This window comes from Saimiri boliviensis, chromosome 10 (assembly GCF_048565385.1).
Source record: "Saimiri boliviensis isolate mSaiBol1 chromosome 10, mSaiBol1.pri, whole genome shotgun sequence".
Taxonomy (NCBI): domain Eukaryota; kingdom Metazoa; phylum Chordata; class Mammalia; order Primates; family Cebidae; genus Saimiri; species Saimiri boliviensis.
The window spans coordinates 4,012,336-4,040,159 of NC_133458.1; positions in this window are offsets into that span (position 1 = coordinate 4,012,336).

Here is a 27,824-nt window from a genome sequence, read left to right on the forward strand (position 1 = left end):
GAAATATTCCAGGTTCCTTGCTGTCATTTCCACAACGTTTACAGAATCTTCACCAGAAGAAGATTTCATTGCAGGAAACCACTCCTTTTGCTCATCCGTAGGAACTCACTCCTCATCTGTTGAAGTTTTCTCATAAAATTGTAGCAATTCAGTCCCATATTCAGGCTCTACTTCTAATTCCACATCTGCAGTTACTTCCTCCACTGAAGGCTTGACCCCTTCAACATCATCCATGAATGTTGGAATCCACTTCTTCCAAACTCCTGTGAATGTTGATATTTTGGCCTCCTCTCATGAATCACAAATGTTCTTAGTGGCATCTAGAATGGTGAATCCTTTCCAGAAGGTTTTCAATTTACTTTGCTCAGATTTATCAGAGGAATCACTATCTATGGCAGCTATAGCCTTACAAAATGTTCTTCTTAAATAATAAAACTTGAAAGTCAAAATTACTCCTTGATCTATGGACTGCAGAATGAATGTTGTGGAAGCAGGCATCAAAAATAACCTTCTCCTCCTTGTACGTCTCCATCAGAGCTGCCAGCTGACCAGATGCATTGTCAATGTGGAGTAGTATTTTGAGAGGAATCTTTCGCTGAGCAGTAGGTCTAAACAGTGGGCTTAAAATATTCAGCAAACCATGCTCTAAACAAATGTGCTAACATCCAGACTTCATTGTTCCACTTAATGAACACAGGCAGAGTCAATTTAGCATAGTTCTTGAGGGCCATGGGATTTTCAGAATGGCAAATGGGTATCACCTTCAAAGTCAAGTCACCACTCCCAGCTAATTTTTGTATTTTTAGTAGAGATGGGTTTCACCAAGTTGGTCAGGATGGTCTTGATCTCTTGACCTTGTGACCATCCACCTCGGCCTCCCAAAGTGCTGGAATTACAGGTGTGAGCCACTGCACCTGACCAGTATAGCACTTTTAATTTCCTTCAAGAACTTTTCCTTTTTATTCGCCATTTGGCTAACTGGCACAAGAGGCCCAGCTTTCAGTCTATCTCAGCTTTCACCACGTCCTCCTCATTAAGCTTAATCATTTCTAGCTTTTGATTGAAAGTGAGAGACGTGTGACTCTTCCTTTCACTTGAACACTTAGGGGCCATTGCAAGGTTATTACATGGCCTAATTTCAATATTGTTGTGTCTCAGGGAATGGAGAGGCCCCAGGAGAGGAAGAGAGATCGGGAAACTGCCAGTCAGTGGAGCAATCAGAACACACAGAAGAGAGTGTCATTTTCTCAATCTGTATTTTTGTATGCTTTGTCAAAGACCAGTTGGTTGTAGGTATTTGGTTTTATTTCTAGGTTGTTTATTCTGTTCCATTGGTCTATGTGTCTGCTCTTACACCAGCATCATGCTGTTTGGGTAACTATGGCTTTGTAGTATAATTTGAAGTCTGATAATACAATACCTCAGAATTGTTCTTTTTGCTTAGGATGGCTATTTGTGCTCTTCGTTAGTTCTACATAAAATTTAGGATTGTTTTGTCTAATTCTGTGAGAAATGATGTTCGTATTTCGATAGGAATTGCACTGCTTTTGTAGATTGCTTTGGGCAATATGGTCATTTTCATGATGTTGATTCTTATTATTTTTCTTTCTGTAATTCTATTAGTTTCTTTCTGGTATAATTCCTATTGTCTCACGATCTCTTTCCTGACTTTGTAAATTTCTGCTTGTCTTTTACTTCATTCCTTGCTTTGTATCAATAATTTTTGAAAACTCATGTAGGAATATTGGGTTACCATTCTCATCTACTTTGTCCTTTTCTATAGTGAGTTTTTATTACTTGTAGAAACAAATGCTGCTTTTCTCATCTTTTTGTCTTATAATGTCTTAGGGAAGATGCTGTGTACTTTCTAGTTTTTAGATCTATATTTGAAAGAGGTGGATTTTCCTAGATTGGAAGTAGGAATTTCCTGTGGGGTAGGAAGTGCCATGGTGGCTCGCTGAAATCACACCTCCCAGTCTGCTTCTTCTCTTCTGTAATGTTGGTCTCTGTGGTTTCTATGAAGTGAGCTTTGAAGATTCAAAACTAAGCGGCCACCATATTCCCAGGAGAACAGGAGTCCTGTTCATTAAATCTGAATGTCCCTCCGCATTCCCTTGGGACTTCCACTTCTTTTCACACAAAGCACGACAGACAGGTATGGCTGAGCCCTGCCATGGCCTCTGCCCCATTTGCAGCCCATCTTGCTCTCTTTCTAGTTACAGATTTCTATTTTCTTAAATCAAATTGGAACTTTTCAGGGTTCTCCAAGGGGCCTCTGCTCCAACACCATGTCAAGCAGTGGGGAATGCTCCCTTGGCCATCAGTGTCAGCTCTTGCTGGGTGCTCCTGACATGCTGGCCGCCCGCGCTGTTCTCCTGGACCTTGCCCGGGGCGCGTCTCTAGCAAGCCTGGCTGCCGTCATCGAGCACATGGTCTTGTCTCTGACGGCCCACAGGTGTTTTTGTTTCCCCTGAAGGACCCCCCTTGCTGTCTGGACCCTGATCACTTTCTAGTTACTCCCCTGTCCACGCACACCCATGATGAGCCCTCATTTGTTTCAGACTTTTGGAAAGCGAAAACCAGGAAGGGCAGCTAACCAGCCCGCCACAGATGTCCTCTTGGGCAAACCAGTACGACGCCTGGCTGTGCGCTGGAGCAGGAAACAGAAAAGGGGAGAACTATGGGAAGAAAAACCTACAAACTCACAGCGAAAATGATTCTGTCACATTCTTCTCTTCACGTTCAGATTGTGTGCTTCAGTTTACAGACAGCTGATATATGTTATTAAATCATGTAAAAATGTCACTGCATTACTTATTTAAAGGCTGTTGCTCTCATCAAGTGGCTTAGTCTTCATTCTAAGGATGGGGAAATGGTTTTGGAAAAGTCAGTTAGTTGCCTCCTGTGTCTTCCAACACTAGGAAAAGACCAGATGCTGCCTTTAGAAATCCAGAAGTGATGAAGGCTGCCTGAGACAACCCTGACGTCAAAGACAGCCAACAGGAAGTCACAATCCTTCATGAGAAATCAGAGCTGCCCAGGCGAAAGAGAGAAAGAACATTCTAGACACAGGTGTAGCTCCAGAGGTGAGAATTTGAAGAGAGAAAGAACAACCAAGCAAAATAAAAACACAAATGAAAGTCAATGCACAGTGTCATCTTTAATAGTAAAAAACCAGAAACTAAATGTTGTAGAAGTCATTGATTACATTCATGATTGTTCATCATAAGATGCGATTCTCTGCAGTAACACAACGCTCTAAGAAAAATGTGAATCACATTGAAAAATGATCATACACATCATATCATAAACCATTTGTAATTATATGCAGTGGGATTCCAAATACCTGGGTGTCACATATGCGGAAAGAGAGAGAGGAAGGAGGCGGCGGAGGAGGCAAGGGTTGTAAAGTCAGGTGAAAAGTCACTTTACAAGAGGCCTTTATCCTTTTTAGTGTTTGATTGTGTGTGCTTTACAAAATGGCTAAAAAGTAAATGCAAACTTCTACCCCTTCCATGCCTCATTCACTAGGATTTAAGGTAGGGATTTCCTGTGGAAACACAGCAGCGTCTCAGGTGTGGACCTTGCTGATGTCTTCCTATGTCAGCAGAGCCTGTGGCTTGGAAAGCGTGGCCCCTCCTGTAGGTTCCAGGGCTGGCGACACCCTCCAGGAGTTGACGGCAGGCAGCGCACACAGGTGTTTGGCTGAGCACCAGAGAGGGCTCCCCTCGGCCACCAAACACCCGCACAGCCTCTGCTGGGACTCTGGCCACAGAAAGAACATGGAATCTGGAACAAAACACCCCGCTTCTCAACCCAGCTCCGCTATTGCTTTATTCTCTTGGGAAGTCATCAGGCTTCCCTGCGCCCCCTCTATAAAGTGGGTTTAAAAATACCTGTCACCTCTCGTCTCAGAGTTCAGCCTTGAGGCAACAAGCAAATGTACATGAGAGTGATTTGTGAATCACTGTAGCAGGCCCAATATAATTATTATATCAACATAGCTACATTTGTAAACATAGCTTACAATTCTCCTTTGGTCTTGCCACTAAATTGGCAGTTTTATGGGGTGACTAAGTCTCTGTCACGAGAGCTTTGTTGAGGGTGACCTTGTGTGCTCTGCACCTAAATGCAGACCTTCACATTCGTCCCTGTAAATTACTCCTTTGTTGGCCATAGCCTATCTTAAGTATCTCTCCATGCTTTGTTCAATTTGAAAATGTCATTAACTTTGCTACCAAACCTTTGCCCAGGTTATTAATAAAATGTTGGTCCCGTCCGGGTCCAGGACAGGGTTCCCCCTGAACGTCCCTGGGTTGACGGCCATCACTAACCTGAGATGATTATTCCGCTTGGGCTACAATCATGTGACCGATTTCACGTGAATTTCAGTGCGGTTGCTTCTGGGGCCTGCCTCCACGCCCCACCCGCCTGTCTTGGCTCCTTTTTGCTGGTTTGCTCCCATGGTTGTAACACTCACCAAGCGTGTGACCTGGAGGCTAACTGAAGTTTCTATTTTGGATCGTCTGCAACTGGAAAATGGAGACTGATTCTGGCGTCTGTTTCACATAGGCCAGTGGATTAACATGTTCCTAATAGGCGAAGCCCCTAAGCCAGGCTTCCTCAACCTCAGCTCCGTTGACACTCTGAGCCCAGCAATTCTCTGTGGCAGGGGCTGCCCTGTACCTTGCAGGGTGCTCAGTAGCATCCCCAGTCTCCGTTCATTCACCGATGCCAGCAGCACCCTTCACAGCCCTCCCCAGCTGTGACAATCCAAACTGCCCCCAGACATGGCCAAGCTTGCCCAGGGGGACGAACCTTCCCTGGACGAGCAGCGCAGACCTGGGCAGCGCCGCACGGGTTTGTGCTGTGTGCCTGTCGCCCGCCGCCCCACGCTCCCAGGCTTTGCGCCAGGCTGTCACGACTGCACAGACATCCTGCAAAGTGCAGGTTTCAGCCCCCACAGCACCCCTGATCCGTGGCCCCTCAGACCCCGCTCGGAGGGAATCCCACCGACAACGAGGGCAGAGGCGGCGGAGGAGACGCCCGATGCGAAGCTGCTGGAAACAGAAAGCACTGTTCAGAGGTCAGCGTCCCTCTGCCTCCCTGGGCGGCACGGAGTGGATCCAGGGGCAAAGACAAATCGCTGGGCTCCTGCAGCTCTGACCTCTGGGCCACATTTGCTTCTCCGCGAACAATGCAGACGGTCCTCCTGCACGCTGCTGACGCGGAGAGTGAGCCGAGCGCGGGCGGCCGGCCTCCCGCTACTCAACCAGCGAGCGCCGAGAAGGGACCCGGGCGCTTCCCGCACTGCAGAGCGCGGAACGAAACGAGCTGGTGCACTGTCGACGCGCAGCTCTGCAGCTCCGGAGGCAGCTCTCCAAACGCGCCTTCAGTTTCTGACCAGTAACGGCACCGTCCCGCCGAGAACTCGGCCTCCGCGCCAGACGCACGGCGCAGACGCTGTGGTCACAGGACGCGCGGTCGCTTGCTGGCTGTGCGTCAGGCGGTGCGTCGTGCGTCACGCCGTGCACTGTGTCACGCATGCATCGTGTCACATCATGCACAGTGTCACACCATGCTCCGTGTGTCATGCGGTGCGCTGTGCGTCATGCCATGTGTTGTGCGTCACGCGGTGCGTTTTGCATCACGCCGTGCGCTGTGCGTCACGCGGTGAGTTGTGCGTCACGCCGTGCCTCCTGTGTTACTCGGTGAGTCGTGCGTCACGCGGTGAGTCATGCGTCACTCCGGGAGTCGTGCGTCACGCGGTGCGTCGTGCGTTACTCGGTGAGTCGTGCGTCACGCCGTGCGTCCTGAGTCACTCGGTGAGTCGTGCGTCTCATCGTGCGTCCTGCATCACGCGGTGCGTCGTGCGTCACGCGGTGCGTCGTGCGTCACGCCATGTGTTGTGTATTATGCCCCAACTGGTTTTAGCATGACCTTATTCGTTTCTCCAAATTCTTTGTAAGGACAGTGCCGTTAGAAGGAGTGACAACAGAGCGTGCGGGTCCCGGCCCCACTGCAGGGAGGCAGGCGGAGAGCGGGAGGAGGCGGGCAGGAGCCAGGCCCGCGGCGCCGTCGGGTTCCGCTGTGTCGCCTTCGTGAGTCTGCCTCTCCGTGCGATTCGGAGGCTGCTCTGCGGGCGCTGTCATCGTGGCGGCGTCTGCCATCTCCTTCTCCGGAAGTTAATACACCTGGCTCCTCCCAGCGGAGCCTGAGCGCGAGCCGTCTGACGCGCGTGTTCCGTGACGCTCTGGACGCGGCGCTCCATCCGCACGTTCCTGTTCCGGGAGGGTCCTGGCGCTGCAGGGTGGAGGCTGCGACGGGACCGCCGAGCGCCGAGGACGGCCGGCGGCTGGAAGCGGGGCTCAGTTCTCGCAGGGCGGCGCGAGGGGCGGAGGAAGCCCGCGCCCCGGTCCGCGGGGGCGCGCTGCCGCCTGCTCACGGGCTCCCTTCCCTCCTCTGCTGTCGGGGCTGGCCCTGAAGCCTGCTCGGGGGTGGCAGGGACGATGCTGGGTAACTTCCTCTTCAGACGCCCGGAGCTCCTGCTTCTCTGCACCGGGAACCGTCCCCTGGGAGGCCAGCGCTTCCGTGAACGCGGACCGCCGGGGCCGCCATGCTGGGAGGAGCCCACGTGCCGCACGGAGGTGGGGTGTGTCGCGCTGCCCTGGGGTTCCGACCGTCTCAGCTGGGGCATGTGACGGAGGGTATTCACGTCCTGGGGTGGCTGTGAAAAAACACAAACTAGGCGGCTGAGAACAACAGAAATGTCTCCAGTCTCGGGTCTGGAATCAAGGTGCCAGTGGGCTCCACGCCCTCCGGAGGCCCTGGAGAGAATCCATCTTTGTCTCCTGGTGGCTGCTGGGATTCCTTGGCTTATGGCTGCATGCCGCAATCCCTGCCTCTGTCTGCACGTCCCCGTCTGTCCTCTGCAATGCTTCCGATCTCCCTCCGCCTGCCTTACAGGGACGCATGTGACTGTACCTAGGGCTCCACAGGATAGCCCAGCATCAGCAGCTCCTGTCGAGGTCCTTAACTTCATCAACTCTTCTTCTGTACAACGTAGCAGACCCCAGCCCCACTGGCATCCCCTCCTCTGAATTCTGAGCTCCCACTGTCTGCACCAGTGTCTTGAAATGTGCCGTGAATTTCCTGAAATCCGTTCTGTATTATTTAATCTTGAGGTGTTGCTTTTGTGGCCACCGCTAGGTCGCTCACTCCCTGAGGTCAGGGGCTATATCTCATGGAACTAGTTCCTCAGAGACACAGGACACAGAGTGACTCCAGCATCTGTCAACAGTTCCTCCACCTCTGACACCACGGAAGCAGACACTTCCTTCCTTTCTTTTCTCACACAGCCTCTTTTCACCCGAAAGAAGTTTCTGCCTCTTAGGTTTGGGGACAAGCTTAGGTTCCTCTCTTTGATGCTCTCTATGGAATCACAAGTGCCACCTGCCTCCCTCGGCAACCTTCTTCTTTCTGGATGAAAGCGTTTTTCCAGTTTTCCTCCCTCCCTGCATGCACGCCCCACCTCACGGTAACCCTTTCCTGTGACGCAGCAGACATCATTTCTCTGGAAGTTAACTTCAAGCTCATCTCAAATTTCTCTCCCAATGCAGTTAACTACTTGAGTCAGCCTTATAGTCGTAACAATTAAATACAAGACTCTCATAGAAATCTGGAATGAACACGTCAGAGATTTGCTTAGCTCAGCCAGGGACAGGGCAAAATTGTACAATTGGTTCAAAGAATGGCTGACAGAGTTTTGTTTCATCAGCCCAAGAAGCCCCCGTAAAGGAAGTCTACTAAGTTAGACACCAAAGTGATCAATATCCTACCAGGAACTAAAACCATGGCCTTGGGGGCCGGTCGTCCACGTGATTGCAGTCTCCACCAGACTGAAATCATTTGCATCCCTTCTGACAAAATATCTACAAATTAACAAGTAACCTCACAAAGTCTGGGCCCTAATCAATAGTAAATAGCAAGTCAAACGAAGGTCTAGTACCCCCAAAATAATGTCACCAGCTTGGGGTGGATTTGAATGATGGTGGGTCTGGGCTGTATGCTAACTGCCAAGTGCTGGGTGATTTTCTTTCTTTCTTTTTGAGATGGAGTCTCACTTTGTCACTCAGGCTGGAGTGCAATGGTGGGATCTCTGCTCACTGCAACCTCCACCTCCTGCGTTCAGGCCATTCTGCTGCCTCAGCCTCTCGAGTAGCTGGGATTACAGACATGTGCCACCATACCCAGCTAATTTTTTTATTTTTAGTAGAGACCAGGTATCGCCATGTTAGCCAGGCTGGTCTCGAACTCCAGACCTCAGGTGATCCACCCATCTCAGCCTCCCAGAGTGCTGGGATTACAGACCTAAGCCACCGCACCTGGCCTGTGATTTTCTTATGCCTAGGATAGATGAGGTGAGCTCAGTGGGTACTGCATGAATTAATGGAATACCCGCCCTATAGACAGAGGGCGGGGATGAATCCTTTGTGAAATGCAGTTTTAAAGACTGGCGGGTTTCCAACCCCTGATGCTGTCCTGTGCCCTGGGCCTGGGCACCCACCTGTCCTCTGCACCCTGAGCCTCTCAGCAGCCCTGACTGCAGAGCTCGGCTCCCAGGCCCTGCTCCCGGGGCAGGTGGAAGGAAGAGCAGGCCCAGGACCACCACAGGTCAGCCCACAGCCCCCACCCCTGCAATGTGAAATGTCCAGTTAGCCAACTTTTAAAAGTAACCAGAAACAGATGGAATGAATGTTACTAACGTCTGTTGAATCCAGTGCCACCGGAACATGATCATTTCCACATGTAACCAATTTTAAAACTCTCAATGACTCGCTCACTTGGTTTTTTTTCTACTGTCTTCAAAATCTTGTGTGCGTTTCAGTTGCCGCACGTCTCCTTCAGAGGCTGAATGATCAGCCGTTGCAGCAACGTGTAGTCCTAATGGAACAATGACGGTCCATTTAGAGGAAAAATAACCTACATAGCTTCCGTCTTTCAATCTAAATTCATCAGAATAAAAGATTCTGGGTTCAGCCGCCCTGGCTGCGTCCCAGGTGCGCACCAGTCCCGTGGCCCGAGCGTGGGAACCGGCGCGCGCCGCCGGGTGTGAGTGCCGCTCAGTGGCCACGCCTGGTAGTGCAGGGTCCCGCCCCGGGTTTTAAGATTTGAGCACATTCCTGAAACCAGATGTTTCTGTGAAGATTTCGGGGCGGGAGTGGGGGTGAAGGGGTGGAAGTGAAAGAATGCACAGAGAAGGAGAGTGGGAAGAGGAAGGAGTGTTGTGTATGTTCAGTTCCAGTTCCCCAAATCCCTGCGGGGTGGGGTGGGGGGGCGGCGATTGTCACAGACACCGTGGCTTTAACAATTTATTTCTTCACACTGGAAGTCTGAGATCAGGGTGCCAACAGGGTTGGCTTCTCCTGAGGCCTCTCCTCCTGATTTTCAGATGGCCGCCTTTATATGTCGGGGGGGGGGCAGAGGCAGGGAGAACTCTTCATCCTCTTCTAAGGGCACAGTCTTATTGGATTGGGGTCCCACCCTTCTGACCTCATTTAACCTTAATCACCTCCTTCGAGGCCCCATTTCCAGATACACTGGGGGTTAGAGCTTCATCTATAAATTGGGGGGGGACGTAACTCTGTCCTTAACTGTAGTAGTTACCCCATTATACAGCTAAGCACCTGAGGCACAGAAAGGCTGTGCCTTGCCCACGATCACACAGAGCCAGGGTCTGTCCCCGGCGGGCTGGCTGCAGAGCCTGGGTTTCTCCCGAGTGTCCTCAGCCTCTTCTTTCCTCTAGTCCCCTCGCCCCATCCCAAACCCACACCTCGGAAGCCTCAGCAATCAGACCCCTCCTTTCCCTTCAAGCTTGGATTTCTTCTCCATCAGGCTGGGGAGCAAAGTGTAAAACTTCATATGGGCCTTGACTAGTCTTGGTTTTTACAAACCCAGCTCTCTCTCACAGGCTTGAGTGTGTCACAGCCAGCTGGAAGTCCCCTGGCAGTATCAGTTCTGGGCACGCCACCCATGGGCTTGCCGACATTCCTGCAGAAAGCTCCTCGCTGGGCTGTGTGCAGAGTGCAGGCCATGCCGGGGCGGGGGATATGCTGTCACAGACCCAGCACAGGGTCTGCCCAGCTCAGAAAGGCCTGCTGCAATTTGATTCCTTTTTCCTTTCTCTAGATCTCTTGATGCTCTTTAAAAAATATTTTTGGTATTTTTTTTATTATACTTTAAGTTCTGGGATACATGTGCAGAATATGCAGGTTAGTTACATAAGTATACACGTGCCATGGTGGTTTGCTGAACCCATCAACCTGTCATCTATATTAGGCATTTCTCCTAATGTTCTCCCTCCCCTTGCCCCCGACCCCTCTGACAGGCCCCCGTGTGTGATGCTCCCCTCCCTGTGTCCATGTGTTCTCATTGTTCAACTCCCACTTATGAATGAGAACAGCGGTGTTTGGTTTTCTGTTCTTGTGTTAGTTTGTTGAGAATGATGATTTCCAGCTTCATCCATGTCCCTGAAAAGGACATAAACTCATCGTTTTTTATGGCTGCATGGTATTCCACAGTGTATATGGGCCACATTTTCTTTACCCAGTCTATCATTGATGGGCATTTGGGTTGGTTCCAAGTCTTTGCTATTGTGAACAGTTCCGCAATAAAATAAGCATGCATGTGTCCTTATAGTAGAATGATTTATAATCTTTTGGATTTATACCCAGTAATGGGATTGCTGGGTCAGATGGAATTTCTATTTCTAGATCCTTGAGGAATCGCCACACTGTCTTCCACAATGGTGAACTAATTTACACTCCCACCAACAGTGTGAAAGTGTTCCTATTTCTCCACATCCTCTCCAGCATCTGTTGTCTCCTGACTTTTTAATGATCATCATTCTAACTGGCGTGAGATGCTATCTCAGTGTGGTTTTGATTTGCATTTCTCTAATGCCCAGTGATGAGCTTTTTTTCATGTTTGTTGGCTTCATAAATGACAATTTGATTTTTAAACGTAAACATGTTTTCACTGCAAACGTTCGCTCACTAGTTCAAATGTGTGAAGTGTATTTGTCGTCACTCTAAAATTTATGAAGAGGACGTGCAAAATCTGAAGGTAAAGGGGGCAGTGGGCCTTTGTCCAGATAGAAGTGGAGCCACTTTGGATCAGCTCGCCAGGCAGAGGCTCCCTCACTCTCATGCTTGGGATATGAGATGATACAGAAACAGTAAGTTGCTTACAAATTGGTGATACTTACTGGCCTTGCAATGAAATTAATTCCTCAATGATGCAGTATCAACCCTGGATTATCCCTAGAACAGTTAGGGCAGGACTTCTTGGAAACACAAACTTTCAGGCCCCAGCCCAGAACGATTGAGTCAGAACTCTGGGGCAGCCCAGCAGTCGGTGTCCAGGGCTCTGGTGCAGGTTCAAAGTTGAGAACCACTTCCCTGGAGACCAAGTCCCGTTCCCAGCAGCCTAATGCAACTCGGGGCCTTGACCTTATTGCAGCTCTCCATGTTGCACCTGGGCAGTTACAACGACACGGGAAGCCCCTTCACAGCTGCGTGGCAACACGACTCCTGCTGCCGGCTGCTGTGTGGTGGCGTCAGGACAGCGAAAAGCCTGGAGGAGCTTCTTGGGGAGCCCTTCGCTGCCTCGGGGATCAGCCCCAGTCAGGCCAGGCCTGGAGCCTGCATGCCCAGAATTGTACTTACATCAGGGCTGGTGGGGCGCTGTGTCTCTGAGACACAACTCACATTAGCCAAGCATGCAAGATGGGCGTGGAAGATAGATGCCAGTGAATGTCTTAGGCTACCATGGGAAGTGCCTGCATGGGGACCACAATACCCAAAGTCCCTTCTGCAAAGCAGCACTCCCTGCAGGCAGACCCAGGCCAGCATCAAAAAGTCGTCTAGGGCAGTTGGGATGAGAGCCTGGAAATGACACGAATTGAACTACTAATGTCCTGGGGTGGGGAAGAAGTTAGGAAAGAGTGTGTGGGGTTGGGGTGGAGCTACTGATGTCATTTCTGTTTCTCCATTTTTCCCTTTACAGAGACATGAATCCTAAAGCTGAAGTCACGTTTCTCTTTATCCTAGAAAAGTGTCTAAGTAACTGACTTTTTATTAAGAAGGCAAATACAAACTTCATCTGACCACATCCTGTTGTTTGAGGCTGGCAGCAGCGTTACCGTAAATGTCCTCTATGAATTGACCCAACACAGACACCCCTAAGTCAGAGCTCTCCTCTAGAGTCATTAGGAGGGAGCCTGCGGGTCGGACGCTGCACAGAGAAGGGCTCTCTCTCTCCCTCCCTCCTCTCTCTCTCTCTCTCTCTCTCTCTCTCTCTCGTTGTGGGGGCGGATGGAGTGAGTGCCTCGGTTTCCCCAACAGGGACACCCTGCGTGGGAGCACGCATGAGAGCAACGTCCCTTCAGACCTTCTGGAGCCCGAGCCACATCCTCTGCACCTGGCCTGACGTCCTGGATGAGCAGCCCTGTGTGGGGGAGTCTGGACACATTGGTGTCCTTCCTTTGGGCCCATGCATTTCCTCAGCCCCAGATTACACAGCACCCCAAAAACGGAGGGCACAGCAGGGGAGTGGGCATGGCTCTGTGGTCACCCTCAGACTCCCCAAGATGCCAGGAAATGGATGCTTCCTTCACTTGGTGGCACTGGGGCCCTTCCCAGCCTCAGTCCCCCAGGCATGGTCAGCCGCACGGGACTCAGGTTCCCATGGGCCACTCCGTGCAGTCCCCAGACCTCCTGCGTGAGTGCAGCTGATGCTCTTTTGCAACTTCCCATGTTGTGCTCTGGCACTGAACAGGTGACCTTCTGTGCTGAGCACAGTTCCTCCCATCCCAAGTTGTGGGAATCTCCAGCCAGATTCTCCCTCCTCTGACAAGGAGAGATGTTGGCACTGGCATGGAGAGGCAGTGGCTGTTTCTGTGGCCTCTGGTTTTGTGGAGGGGCTGGGCCTGCCTCCCACATCACAACAGATGCCACCTCATGGGAGAAGATGATGCCGGAGGAAAACACGGCTCAGTTTCCATGTCACCTACTGTGTGTTGAGAGCTTCTGCCCCAGCCTGGCCAGGTGCTTAGGGCACAAGGAGGAAGGGCATGGCACAGCCTGGCCTTGGTCTGAATGTGGATCCTTAGTGAGACCATGCATGGAAGCAGGGCATCAGGAGCTCCTGCAGTGGTCAGGTGACAACCTATTTGCAGACCATTTGGACAAACCCAGCATCTAACCTATCTCACTCCACACGTATCAGGGAGTCGGTGGCTGGGGACAGTCACAGAAGGTTTCCTGGAGCAGGATGAACTTGAACTGGCCCTCAGAGGTGAGTAGGATTTGTGTAGGCTGACAGTGGGCAAGTGTGTTGGATGATCAGTTAAGGACACGAGCCGCCATTCGTGAGACAGTACACAGAGTGCTCCTCTCTGTGAATGAGGTGGGGGTGTCTGCGTGACTGGGTCAGTCTCAGCTCTTCATTTCTGAGGCCCTTCACCTAGGGAGAACCTTGCCATTCTGTGGCTTACAGGCCCAGCAGGGATGCCGCACCTCACAATCATCTTAACAAGAATTATATAAGTAAAAAATTCATTATAGAAAAACGTTAAAAGCAGAAAGAAAATAAAAATATATTTTATACTTCTTCTAGTGGAGAAATGAAAACTGGGTAGTAAAGAATTAACCTCGTAAAGAGAGGAATAGCCTTTGCCCTCAGTCACTGGGAGGTGACTCCCAGGTCCCTGCAATGTCTTGCTGGATAGAAATGTCTTTGTTTGTCTGGGGTTTTGGCCACTGGACAATGTAGTTGTGACTTAAGTTGGGGCTCTGGGACATGACAAGTCAGTTCTGACCTCTGGAGGAAATGGGGACAACAGTAGGTCTGTCCATATGGACAACACACGCTTGAGCCCCAATAAAAAAACTCTGGACACAGAGGCTCAGGGGAGCTTCCCTGGCAGACAGCATTCCATGTGTACTGGAGAGAGGTGACACCATCTAGAGCTCCATGGAGAAAGGGTGACCAAAGCTTTGTGTCCAACCCCTCCCAGATTCTGCTCTGTTCATCTCTGCCTTTGCCTGGTTCTAATTTGTTGTCCTTTCACTATAATAAAGCAGTCATAGTTAAGAACAGTGTTAACCCTTGAGTTCTGTGCTCATCCTAGCAAGTGTTCAAGCCTGAGAGTGGTCATGCAACCCCTGAACTTACGGCTGATGTCGAAAGTGAGGGCATTCTTATGGGGCTGATACCCTCTGAGTTTGTACAGTTGACATAAACTCCTTTAGAGAGCCTGAGCTGCAAACAGATGTAAGTGGCAGGGAAGAGTGTGGGGCCGGGTCCTGAACTGGAATGTCCTAGGTTTTTCAGCATTCAGTTGGGTGAGAGTCCCATTGGAAAGGGTCAAGTTAAAGTTACTCTTCCTATTATTGTAATGTTGCAGCTTTTCAGGAGACAGATGGAAATGGCGTGCTTGACTTTACTTCAGACAATTATTTTTTAATTAATTTAAACAGATCTTTCCATAAAAGTGACAACGAAATGGAGCCATTGTGACAATTCCATGCATTGTGACCGATTTAATAGGGCCTGGTGCCTGTTGTAAGTGCCAAATGAATCCTTTCGTTCAGTCTAATGTAGCTGCTACTGCCAAAAGGATGTCTGTACCCAAGAAGGTGGAACAGGTTGGGCACCTGGGAAGTCCCACTGGCTCCTTTAAAAGAAAAACCATACCAACGAGGCTTCCCAATAGACTATCCTTCAGAAAAGAATTTATGGAGGAAGCAGTGTTTGGGGAAGGGTGTGAAGGAAGAAGGGGCTGGGGGTCTACAGGTAGGGGAGGGAAGGCAGCACTGGAGGTGGCAGAGACAACAGGAACAACGTTTCTGATGTGAGACCCACATGCTGAGCTTGGTGTTCTAGGAAGCTGCTCACCTGTAGAAGGGAGGAGGAATCACACCTACCCAAGAGGCTGGCTTGAGGGGACTGTGGCTGAACTTTAGCCAGTGAATTCTCTTTCCTGATGTGCTGTGGGCTGGAACAATCATTCAGATGATTGCTGACTTCTTATTAGAAACCATGGTGGCCAGAGGACGATGGAACCATGTCTTTAAAGGAACAAAAGCGGGAAAAATGAGAACAAAACAAAACAAAATCCTTTTGATCCAGTAATTTGTATTCGGCAAAAATATCCTTCAATAATGAAGGTTAAATAAAGACGTTTTCAAGGGAGGAAAACCAAGACAATTAGCCGTTAGAAAAAATGCTAAAGGAAGTTTTTCAAACTGAAAAGAAAGATCCCAGATGGAAATTTAGATCTTTAGAAAGAGGTGATGATCTTCAGAAGGGCTAAATCAATGGGTCCATTAAAAAGAATACTTTCCTCTTAATACTTAGGTCATGAGTGTAGAATAAATATAACCATTTAGAGCAGAAATTGTAACATTGTTTTGTGGAGTTTATAACATCTGCAGATGTCATGCACAAGACAGTTACATTCAAGGAGGGAGACAAAGTCAATGGAGGTATACAGTTGCAAAGATTCTATATTTTACATGAGGTGGTACAAAATTAACTCTAATCAACATGTGAAAAGTTAAGGATATATGTTGCAAATGTTAACAAAATAATACAAAAACATATAATGAGAAATATATGGATTCTATATCCTCAATGCAAAGAAGAGGCTTCCTTTCAAGGAATCACTGACTTCTGAGAAAGTGTGAGCATATGTGACTGAGGGGAGGCCAGGAGGATCCTCGTCTCATCTGCACTGCTCCCCCACAACCTAACACGTCAGGCAGAACTGCTGCGTGGAGGGCGGAAGGTGGAGTGTGCAAGCAGCGGTGCCCCAGGCCTTGGCTCTGACTCACCAGGCTCAACAGGAGAGTGGGTCAAGAGCCTTTATTCCTTGGCAGAGCTGATTTCCTGAGAGGAGCTGTGTCCCGGGAATCCTGGACAAACTATTCAGGCTGTGGAATGGGGCATGCCAGAGCCCAAACGCCAGACTAGAACTCACTGTTCTGAAGCCGTGGCCTTGTGTGTTCCTCATTTATTTCAGCAGGATTTTTCTTTAAAAGGTAGTAGTTGGAGTAAAGTAAAAGCACGCCACAAAAGGGACCAGCAATGCAGTCGATCAAGGAACAAAGAAGTCTGTTTCTCTAGAACAGTCCAGCTCTGTGTGTCTTCCCCACTTCTCTCCTCTTCTGTGGACACTCGCCGTCGGAGTTAGGGCCCCCCTAGTCCAAGATGACTTCATCTTCACATCCTTCACTTAACGGTGCAAGAACTTTTTCCAGATATGGTCTCATTCCCAGGTTCTGGGTCGGCACACCTTTTGGGGGCTGCCATTCAAGCCACTACACCGGGTCAGCAGAAGTGACACTGTGTGAATCCCCTTGGACATGCTCCTCAGGGCTCAGCCACTGCTGCAGGAGCCCCGTGTAACGGGCCACCCTAAGTGGGGGTGTTTACAGCCACAAGCATTTTCTTCTCTTTCTCACTGATCTGTGGTTGGCAGGTAGTCAGGGTTCTCCAGAGGGACAAATCTGTAAGATACATGTCTATATGAAAAGGAGTTTATTAGGGAAAATTGGCTCACATGATCACAAGGTGAAGTCCCACAATAGGCCGTCTGCAAGCTGGGGAAGAGAAGCCAGTAGTGGCTCAGTCCAAGACCAAAAGCCTCAAAACCAGGAAAGCTGACAGTGTGGCCTTCAGTCGGTGGCTGAAGGCCACCTGAGAGTCCCTGGCAAGTCACTGGTACAGGTCTCTGAGTCCAAAGGCCCAAGAACCTGGAGCCTGATGTCCAAGGGCAGGAGGTGCTGAAGGAAGCATGCAGCATGGAAAAAGAAGGAAGCCTGAAGACCAGCAAGCAAGGTGATTCCACCTTTTTCCACCTGCTTTGTTCTGGCTGTGCTGGCAGCCGATTGGATAGTGCCCGCCACATTGAAGGTGGGTCCTCCTCTCCAAGTCCGCAGATTCAAATGTCAGTCCTCACTGACAGCGCCCTCACAGACACACCCAGGTGACCTGCTGGGCTTGGCTGGGGGTAGGGTAAGCTGGGTTCAGGTCTGGCCCATCTGTCTTCACTCTCCTTGGACCAGGAGCTACCCAGGACATGTTCTTATGATGAATAGCTACAGCACAAGAGATGAAGAGGGAACACACAGCACACCTGAGACCTCCGCCTTGTCCTGTTCATGGTCCACCGGCCCAGGCCAGTCACCTGGACAGGCCCAACTCAACGGGGCGGGTACAGGCGCTCCACTCATGCTGGGGGAGCATCAGAGCCACAGGGGAAAGGGTGTGGGTGTGTAATCTACAACAGTGAGGGTAGAATGGGACCCGCTGTCCCGCCAGCCACAGGTGCAGCCCTGGAGTGTCTCTGCTAGGTCATGGGGTGTGTGCAGGTCAACCTGACCTAACAGTGTCACAGCATGGTGTAGAACGGGCACCCAGCCACGCTTCCACCCACAGTGCTCACAAGCCTGTCAGCCCTCGGCAGCCCCAAATCACTAGCTTTGCCAGACAAAAGTGTGTAAAGTGATATCACGATGTTTCAGCTTGTGTTTCTCTGAGGATTAGTCATAGGCATGTTTCTTTATTTTCCAGATGTCCTTTTGGGAGTTTGTTCGGAGGTTCTAGCAAGGAAGTGCAGCTACTCCTCTACCCTTGACTGAAGACTGGTCCTCCTCGATTGGGGAAGGTCGTCCTCTTAACTGAGTGTGCAGCTTTGGGAGGGATGTACAGGGAGTTGTGGGAGAGGAAGGGGACACCCGCCTAGCCATCCAGATGAGCTGAATCAACTCTGGGGGTCAGTGGGGTGACAGATGTCACAGCCAGATCGCCCTCACATCCTGGGTGTCCTTTTGGGTTTCCTCTTCTGTAGACCCATGGATTTAGATCCTTTACCTTACCTCTTTTATTTTATTTATTTATTTTTTTTGAGACAGAGCCTTGCTCTGTCGCTCAGGCTGGAGTGCAGTGATGCCATCTCGGCTCACTGCAACCTCCACCACCCAGGTTCAAGCAATTCTCTTGCCACCAGAGTAGCTGGGATTACAAGTGTGACCCACCACACCCAGCTAATTTTTGTATTTTTAGTAAAGACTGGGTTTCACCGTGTTGGCCAGGTTGGTCTCAAACTCCTGGCCTCAAGCAATCACTGGTCTTGGCCTCCCAACGTGCTGGGATTATAGGTGTGAACCACCACACCCAGCCTCCTTTACCTATCTTTAACGTTGGGGTCACCATTTTTTCTTGTTGATCGTCAAGACTTCTTTTTAATTGTCAGTTTAGAGCATTAAAATATCTTTCTGTCTTCTGCTACTTTGCTAATGATGCTTTTGTTGAACAGAAACCATTATTTTTTATGTAATCATAGGCACATATGTGTGTTTACACATGCCTTAACGGTTTTTTACAGGGAAGTTTTGTTTAAGAAATCCTTCGCTTCCCTCAAGATTATGAAGATATTCTCCTGAACTTCCCTCTGAACTCTGCATTGCTCCCTTTCATTTGTAGACTTTGCCTTCATCTAAGCCCCCCTTCACATATTGGGTGAGGCAGGAATCCAGTTCTACTTTTCTCTAAGATAATTCATTTTAATTCATGCTGTTGCTTACACCTTAACTTCCCGATTTATTCCTAGGGAGATGTTTTTTTTCTTCTACTAGGTGCAATAGTTTTTCTCTGGAAAAACACTGGTAAGTTTATACAGAAAATTAGAGCCCTCATAGATTGTAGCTGCAATTTCTTGTGAAAATACAGTGTCTGCTGTTGAGCTAGCTATGACACAGTAAAGGAGTTAAAAAATGATTTCTAGCTTAGTGCTTGGAGGAATCATTAAACCTGACCTTTTTTTTTCTGTTTGAGGTTAGAACCTTTATGAAAACTAAAAATAATTTCAATTTACTTCCTCTTCTGTGTCCTGGAAGGGTGATTTCATGGCCTATATGCAAAACATAATGAGAACAAGACATTTCAACTCTAATGGCAAAAACCTAATTTTATTACAGTAACAAGTGAGGAAGCAGAATTACCTTCTTTTCCTTTCATGTCTTAGTTTTACCACTTTCAGTAAAAATACTGATTTCTATTTTTTCTATTTCTCTCTTTTTCTTGGTCTCACCCTAAAAGCTCTCCCTGCCTTCTCTCTTCCAATTTGTACTAATTGTGAAAACTGCAGAATTTTGAGCAAGTAAATATATGAGTAAGAACTTTTTAGTTTTATTTTACTAAATTTAATTGAAGTATAACAAACACAGGGAAAAACATGCAGATTACAAGTTCAGCTCAAGTAATGTCACATGGCGAACGAACCACCATGTGCCCAGCTCCAGCTCAAGAGACAAGAAGCTGCTCTGAGCCCTTTCGGTAATTGTCCCTCCCCAAGCCAGCCTGTGATGGTTAATACTGAGCATCAACTTGATTGGATTGAAGGATGCAAAGCACTGACCCTGGGTGTGTCTGTGAGGGTGTTGCCAAAGGAGATGAACATTTCAGTCAGTGTGCTGGGGAAGGCAGACCCACCCTCAATCTGGTGAGCATGATCTAATCAGCTGCCTGTGAATATAAAGCAGACAGACATACGTGAAAAGGTGAGGCTGGCCTAGCCTCCCAGAATACGTCTTTCTCCCATGCTGGATGCTCCCTGCCCTCTATCATCAGACTCCACGTTCTTCAGTTTTGAGACTCGGGCTGGCTCTCCTTCCTCCTCAGCTTGCAGACAGCCTATTGTGGGACCTTGTGATCATGTCAGTTAATACTTAATAAGCTCCTTTTTATAAATAGACATCTGTTCTATTAGTTCTGTCCTGCTGAGAGGCCCTTCCCCTATCTTTCAGTACTTCATTCGCTTGTTGCTGTAGAATAGTCCATTGCATGAATAGACAGTACCACAATTTATTTATCCATTTTATTGTTCTAACTATTTATTTATTTATTTATTTATTTATTTATTTTTCATGTTTTGGGCTATATAGGGATGGTGCTGTTGTGCAATTCCTATACATGTGTTTTGGTGAATATATTTGCACATTTTACTATTGGATGCATACCCAGGAGTGAAACTACTCAGGCAGAGGCGTGTGTATGCTCAGCCTTAGCAGATACTGCTAAACGATTTTCCAAAGTGACAGTAGCAATTCATACCCACTAGCAGTGGGTGAATGTTTTAAATTATTCACCCATTTTATCTGACTTTTTCATTTTACTGTTCTGCTGGGTGTGAAATGGTATCTCATTGTGGTTTTAATTTGCATCTCTCTGATGGCTAATGAAGTTGAACAATTTTTCACATATGTATTGGCCATTTGGATATACTCTTTTATGAAGTTCTTAATGACATTACAAATTTTACTTCTTCTGTTTCATTTTTCAGGCCTTTTTTTTTTTTTTTTGCCATTTTTTCCCTTATTTCACTGAACAGAATCTCTAGGACAATGTTAAGTAGGAGTGGTGATGTAAGCACATTTATCTAATCCCTGATTTCTGATTTCTGAGGGAAAGCGTTTAATAAGTAAATGAAATTTTTCTTAAGTGTTTTTAGATACTCTGTACATATTTAGGGAATTTCTGTTTTATTTCTTATAAGAGTCTTTTCATCATGAAAGGATGTCAAATTTGACATTTGCGGGTTTGCTTAGCTATTGATGAGAGTATGTTTACCTAAGATATGAGTCAGTAGTTAGCATTAGAAGTGGGTGTTTGGGTCAGGAGGCAGAGGTTGCGGTGAGCTGAGATCACGCCATTGCACTCCAGCCTGGGTAACAAGAGTGAAACTCTATCTCAAAAAAAAAAAAAAAAAAAAAAAAAAGTGAGTGTTTGGGGACAACAGAATTGGCAGGAAAGCCCAAGTAGCTTGAGATTTAACATGACTTCCATAATTCCACAGATACATTTTATTTATCCATCCATACAACAAAGCACCATCGAGGATCCGCCAAGTTCTCGTTATTAAGATAGAACAGTGCATAGTAAAGAATTTACGCTTGCCATAAAAAGAAACCTGGCAATCTCGAAACTTTTGGAATGTCATACCTGATGAGAGTATGTTTGTTCACCCGGGAGCCTTGGCCCCACAGTGAAATCTAAAAATGTGATTTAAGGTGGGGGATGGCCATGCTTGAGAGTTCTAGAGTGGGTGTTGGCCACACCCAGAAAGACCAACAATTTATTTAGGGTAGGGGCTTGGGTACCGTGGCATCAGCAGACCTTCATAGATCCTAGAGATTGAGATTAGCTATGTGGACAATCAGCTACGCCTATGCAAGGAAACCCCAACAAGCCCCTGAACACTGAGGCTTCGGTGAGTGTCTCTGGTTGGAGTGCTCCACGGTATCGTCATTACTCATTGAAGCTGTCCCGGCTGTGTGGGGGGAAGAGGACGAGAAAAGCTCTCATTTGGAGCTCTCCTGGGCCACATCCCATATAGCTCTTCCGTGGCTGATTCCAATTTGTACCCTTTCTCTGTAATAAACCATAACGGTGAGTTTCACAGCTTTCAGTGAGTTCTGTGCGGCCTTCTAGAGAATTATCAAACACGATAGCGTTTGCGGGAATTCCCCAAATTTATAATTAATGTCAGAAGTAAGGATTGTCTTGTGGACTGTCCCCTCTTAACTTTAGGTTAACTTCTAACAAACAGTGAATATGATTGATGCTGCTCTGCATGGGGCTGGCAGTTCAGTGGAAACACTGACCATCGGGGACACATTTCCCAGATTGGGTCCAGATGATGGCCATGGAAACAGTGTTCTAAGATCAGATAAAAGGGCAAAATTGCCTCATTCTCCTTCCTTCACTTGTAGAATCACACTGAGAGTTTAAGCCAAAGCCTCAGAGAAAACATGTGGTAGAGAAGATTATTTATTTTTGTCGAGAATTCTCAATTTAATTTATTTAATGTCTTTCTTTTTCTAATCTAACTTTGTATATCTAACACCTAATAACTTATTGGGGAACAATATATTTTGCTGTTAAAGGAGATGTCACCAGGCACCATGTATTGGAATACATACTATGTGGTGGGTGCTTTATAGACATTATTTTATCTTTAGCCCTCTAAGCAGGTATTATTTCTATATTAAAAATGAGGAAACAGATGCAGCAAAAGGAAGTGTATCTTGCAAAGTTGCATCTGTTGAAAAAAAGGTTGTGTTCGAATTTAAGCTCAGGTCTGTCTGCCTTTGAAATTGTTCCTTTTATTGCGAGAGGAATGTTCAGGGCATCCAAGAAACGAGAGAGAGAGAGAGAGAGAGAGAGAGAGAGTGTGTGTGTGTGTGTGTGTGTGTGTGTGCATTTCTCTCGGTAAAGGACCCGTAGCTTTCATTAGATTCTCAGAGAGGTCTATGACTCCAACAATGTTACAAAAAATGGATTTATGTAGACATCTTTAAGGAACCCTTCCCAAGTATTTTGTAGGGTCGAATGCTAAAGCCTTCAGGATCTGGTGCTCCCTTCTTTACACATCAAAACCTAAGTGAATATTTGTGGGGGGCAGGTGACAGGGGACAACTTTCCTATTAATAGGATTCTTCCTTTTCGATGACATGAATACACATGAAACACCTCTTGTGTTGCCTGTACTCTCACCCTAGATGAGCTCCTAAATAGAAAGAGCATATGCCCCATATGCCCCAAAGCATGTGTCCGAAAGAGAAAATGGTCACCTCCAGGGCTAAGTGGCATGAAGCAGGCAGTGAGCTCCTGAGGACGGAGGTCAGTGATTGGAGTGGACGGATCAGCACGAGCTCAGGAGGGAGCTTGGTGTGGGACGCAGGTAGCATCTGCTCACGGGAGGTGAAACAGCTTTGAGAATGCCTGGATTTTCCACAGATTCACTTCACACAGAGCTTCTGGTAACTCAATCATTTGTAACCAGAGGAGTCCACTCCGGTGGTGAGACCCACTGGGCCCTGCACACCCACCGCCATCACCATATGTGCCAACCCCTTGTGGTGGACACGGCCACTGTGCCAACTGCTTCCTGCACATTTTCCCTTAAGTTCTTCTCTTGACCACCTAATAAAGAATATTTTACAGCGAAGAGCTGAGTCTTAGAGAGGTTAAGTCACTTGCTCCGGGTCACCCGGAGAGTAAGCGGTAGATCTAGGACGGGAACCAGGCTGCCTCCGACCTGCTGATTAACAATTCGAAGGCCCTGGGCCCCAGGAGGGTCAGCGTCCACCCCAGTCTCCCTGGAGTTCGGTTCTATTTTTTGTTTTCCCATCTGCTGGCTCCAGCAGCTTGGGCCAGATGGTGACGTCACCTCCTGAGCAGGTTCATTTTCTTCTCGGGAAGGGGTGCTAAGAAGCCAGTTTTCACAAATCACAGAAGCAAAGCAGAGGGGACACCTGGCACTCTGGGGGATGGGGCATGGAGGTTCCCAGAAAGGTGCAGTGGGGCGAGCGCCACGGACTGGCAGTGTGCCCTTGGCAAAACACAACGTTCCAAAAAAGGAAAACAGAGACCAGATCAGTTTAGAGGCCTCTAGAATCATGGGGCTAATTAGGATTGTGACCGAATTAGGATTAGGAACCCAAGCTCACAAACCTTTAGTTCAGCCCTCTCTTTATTCTACATTGATGCTGTCTGGGGTCACCAAGACATAGAAAACCCTGATTCACTTCGCACCTGTCTAGGATGAGATTGGCCCCACCTGCAAGGGCCAGCCTGCATCCTTCCCGCTGTGCAGACCCGGCAGCTGAGGGCTCAGACCACAGCTTCCTCCCGCCTGCATGCCTCATGCCATCCAAGTCCACCTTCTGGGACCCTCGGGCTGGGAATCCAAGAGTCTGGGATACACTTAGCTGGAAAATGGCTGTATTTTTATGATTGGTTTGAGCCTTATAAAATTGCTATTGTCTAGGTCAAAATGGTTGCATCGTAGAAATTTCACTCAAATTCATAAGGATCTTCATTCTGGTAGGAGTGCTTTGAGACATGAGCTGGCTGATGCAGAGTGAGAAGGCAGCGTGGGTCCGTGGCTTGCTGGTCTCAGCAGGGCTGAGGAATGGCGGCTTGAGGCCCTGGGGCCAGCAGGCAGGCAGCAGAGAGAGCGGTCGGAGCCTCAGAAGCGGCTGCTCAGATTCAGAGCGGGGGCGGTTTCTGGGACAAGGAGATCCAGGGCTGGCCTGAGAGCTGGTGGTGGCGGGGGTACTGACAACCCATCACCAGAGCACTCTCAGCGCTCGCTTCCTAGGGACAAGACTTGCGGATCTCAGAACAGGCCTGAAGCAAATGCTGTTAATGCTCTCATTTTCCTGAGCCCGAGGAAGCAGGTTTGTGGAGGTTAAGAAACTTGTCTAATACCTCACAGCAAGTTGGTGGCCAAACCTAGTCTTTAAATCAGGTCCATCTGCCTCGGAAATGCACGCTCTCTCCTCCGCGCTGCTCTGGGCGGAAGGTAATGTGAAAAGTCAATACAAAGATACAGGAATTTTATGTGAAACTGTTGTCTAGATGTTATTTAACCTGTCTGCATTCTGCATTTCCTTCAACATCTGGCTCTTTCAGCAGGGCTCCCCTCCGTAGGGTCCCCTAATGGACCTATCCGCGATGGTAAGTGTGAATTTCTGTGCCCACCTGAACAGGAATTTCTGGTTGTCAACTTCAACGTCTCTATTGGGCCCCAAATACACTGGCTTCTTCTCCCTCACGTTTCCAGCTAGGCTCCGGGCGGGGCTGAGCTGCTGCTGAGCGTTGTGTTTGGTTAAGAAGCCAGTGGAGGGAAAACCAGGAGCCAAGCTTGAGGCAGAGGACGGAGCCCCACCGGGAGAGCAGGGAGGGCAGCCCAGGTCTCTGGGGCTCCGGTAGAGGAAGGCGGGAAGGGGGCAGCAACCATGTCAGCGCAGTCGGGGGTCCCAGGAGGAGTGGAGTCGGTCTGTGCTGTGGCTGGGCTCATGTGTGTGCACAGGAGAGAGAGGCCCCAGCCGTGAGAAAGGCGTCGAGGTCTTTGCGGGACAAGTGTGGGCTCAGGGGTGGAACCTCTTCATCTAACTCCCAGCCTCAGGCGGGGGAGCAGATAGAGTGGGTTTGGCTCATTCTATGGGAAGTAAGGATAATGGGGTGCAGGAAGCGGCAGTGTGAACCAGCATGTCCCTCTGTAAAGGCGAGTGTCGAATTTTGTCTTGGTTGTGGGTGTCCTCCTGGCTTCCGCAGTTACTCTGGGACACTCCTGAAGGACGCCTGTGCCAGGTAAAACTCATCTGCTCACCAGTGCTCCTGTGTGACGGTGCCCAGACTGCCATGCAGGCATTTCCGAGAACCACAGAGTCTGGCTTTCCAGTTCCCAGGTATAATTTTCCGACACGTCACTTGTCCCTCCCAGGACCCTCTGTCCTCCCTTACAAGCCTAAGGGCTGGACTGGCCCACGCCACCCTCTCCCACCTGCTGCAGCCAGCATCACTCCTGTGGCCACTGCTGTGAAGGTCCACCTAGGCTCAACCGGGCCTGTCTGCAGACAGGGTGCCGTGCCCCTCCCTGGAGACCTTCCCTGCTGTCTGATGCCTTCCTCTGTTTTGTTGGGAACAGAGTCACGCCGCTGGTACCACCACAGCACAGCTCAACAGTGAATGACAGCCAAGGAGTTGTGCAAAACCGAAAACCACTTTCTTTCTGATCCTTTACGGGAGGGCAGGCTTGCTAACGCTGCTCAGGGCTCCCCCAGCCTCCAAGTTTGTGTGGCATCCACTTCCGATCCTCTAACCCTCTTAAGAGCTAGACAAAGCCCACACCGCAGAACATGCTTGCGAAGCTCACTGGCATCCCACAGCAGAAGCGACGGCAGAAATGTGAACGCTCTGTTTCATTGTCCTCCTTCATTCTCACGTTGACCTGGAGATCCAATTAGTGAGTCCCTCCTGGGAATCTAGTTCTACCAGGTTCTATTTTTACACATCTCATGATTTTACAACTCCTTCCAGACAGACTCTGCAGAACATGAACAGAATTTCAAGAAAGCTGCCTTTGCCGGCTGAGTTATTGGTGTGTGAGTTCTAGGTCGGGGCCAGGTGGGACCCAGGGCCCGGTCAGCTGGCTGACTTCTTGCATATACTCAAATGTTGCTTCTAAAGTTCCACTTCATTTATGTATTGTTTTTCTCAAGAATGCATTGCTTAATTTTTTTCTTTTCAAAAAACTGGCTATTGTGACTTGACCACTGACCGTTGTTTTGCTATTTCAGCGTTTAGAGGACATTTACAGGGATATCTAATGCTGTCACCTGGGAATCGACGCTGACTTTCCTCTTTGGGACACTTGGTGAAGTCACCGCTTGGGGCACACTGTGGATCTGCTCTTACCTGGTCATTTCACGTGACAGCCAGGGCTGGGCTATCTCCTCTCTTTAGTATTTATTTACCTTTTCCTGGGAGTGACTTGCCATTTCTTGTGCTTATTATTTCCTGCTTAAACAAAAGGAAAGAAATAGGTATCTATGTCTTATACATTGACATATATGCAATAAAGACAGTATGTGTATAAATAGGTGTGCCTTGCCCCCGAAATCAATACCAAGTGAGTGTCTTCTGTCACATCCACCCTGCAATAGCACCCCATTCTCTGACTCCCTGCCACTTTGACTTTCAGTCACTCTAAGTCACTGATATTTGCGGTTTTTTTGTTGTCTTGTTTGTGTCTGACCCCCCAGGACCAGATGGAAGACCCACCAGGGCAAGGAGCCCAATCAACGCACCACGGCATCCCGAGGGCCGTGGGTGGGGACTGCCACCACAGTGGCTTCAGTGTCTCCTAAAAAAGTAAGTGAGTAGGAAAGTCTGGGTAGGGACCCAGAGAAGTCTAGACGTGTTCTGGGGTTCTTATGGAAAGGCACCAGCCCCTGACTTCCAGAGGTGCTGGAGCCGGGCGGGGAGGAGAACGCGGAGGACCCGTGGAGAGGCCCCACGTGGGTTCCTCGTGTCCCCGATGTGGTCTGGCATCCTGGAGGCCTGGGTGCCAGACCAGGCCACACACGCAGAGCATACAGAGTGCCCGGAGACAGCCTTGAGGGGGAAAAACAGTCGAGGCCAAGCGTCAGGTTGGCAAGGGCCTGCTCCACCCACACGCAAATCCTCGCTTCGTCTGAGCAGTTCAGGGTGTCAGAGGAGCCCATCGCCCTAACTGTGTCTACAGCTGGACGTCAGGGAAATGTGCATGAACTCCCAACCCCTGTGGGCGTGCAGGCAAGGTGTGTAGTGACCTGGGGCACTGCTTGTTCCTTTTTCCTGGGCCCTGCCCTGGCTGCCTTTGAGCTGGAGCAGCCCCAGGCCCTGGCAGATCCCCAGGACCCCAGCCTGGATGCTGCTGGTGTCTGCGTTACCTGGTTCAGCTGGCCCTGCCCAGGTCTCTGGAGCTGGCACCCAGGAACCCGCCTCTCCTGTCGCCTCGCAGACTCAGCCTTCACCTCCTCTGTGACATGCCTCTGGGTGGTTAGTGGGCACCTCTGGCTGTGATCAGTCACCTTCATTATCCAGGTCTTCTATGTGTGCCGGCGACAGGGCCTCAGGATGCGCAGAAAGAACAGGGAAATAAGAGGCGTCTCTCGGGGGAGGGCGAGCCAGACAAGGCTTGGAGCATCCATCACCTGCTCCGTGTCACCATGCAAGGCCCCTGGAAATGGGCACAGTCACCGTGCATTAGATTATAACCTGCAGGGATTTAGGGGCCGTTCAGAGGGATGCACCCCAAATGACACTTGGTCTAATCAATTCTTTTAGTTTATGTTATTTCAAATTGGGCTCTGGTTCCAAATCTTGATATGACCCAAGGGCAGGAATAACAGCTCTCCACCCCTTCA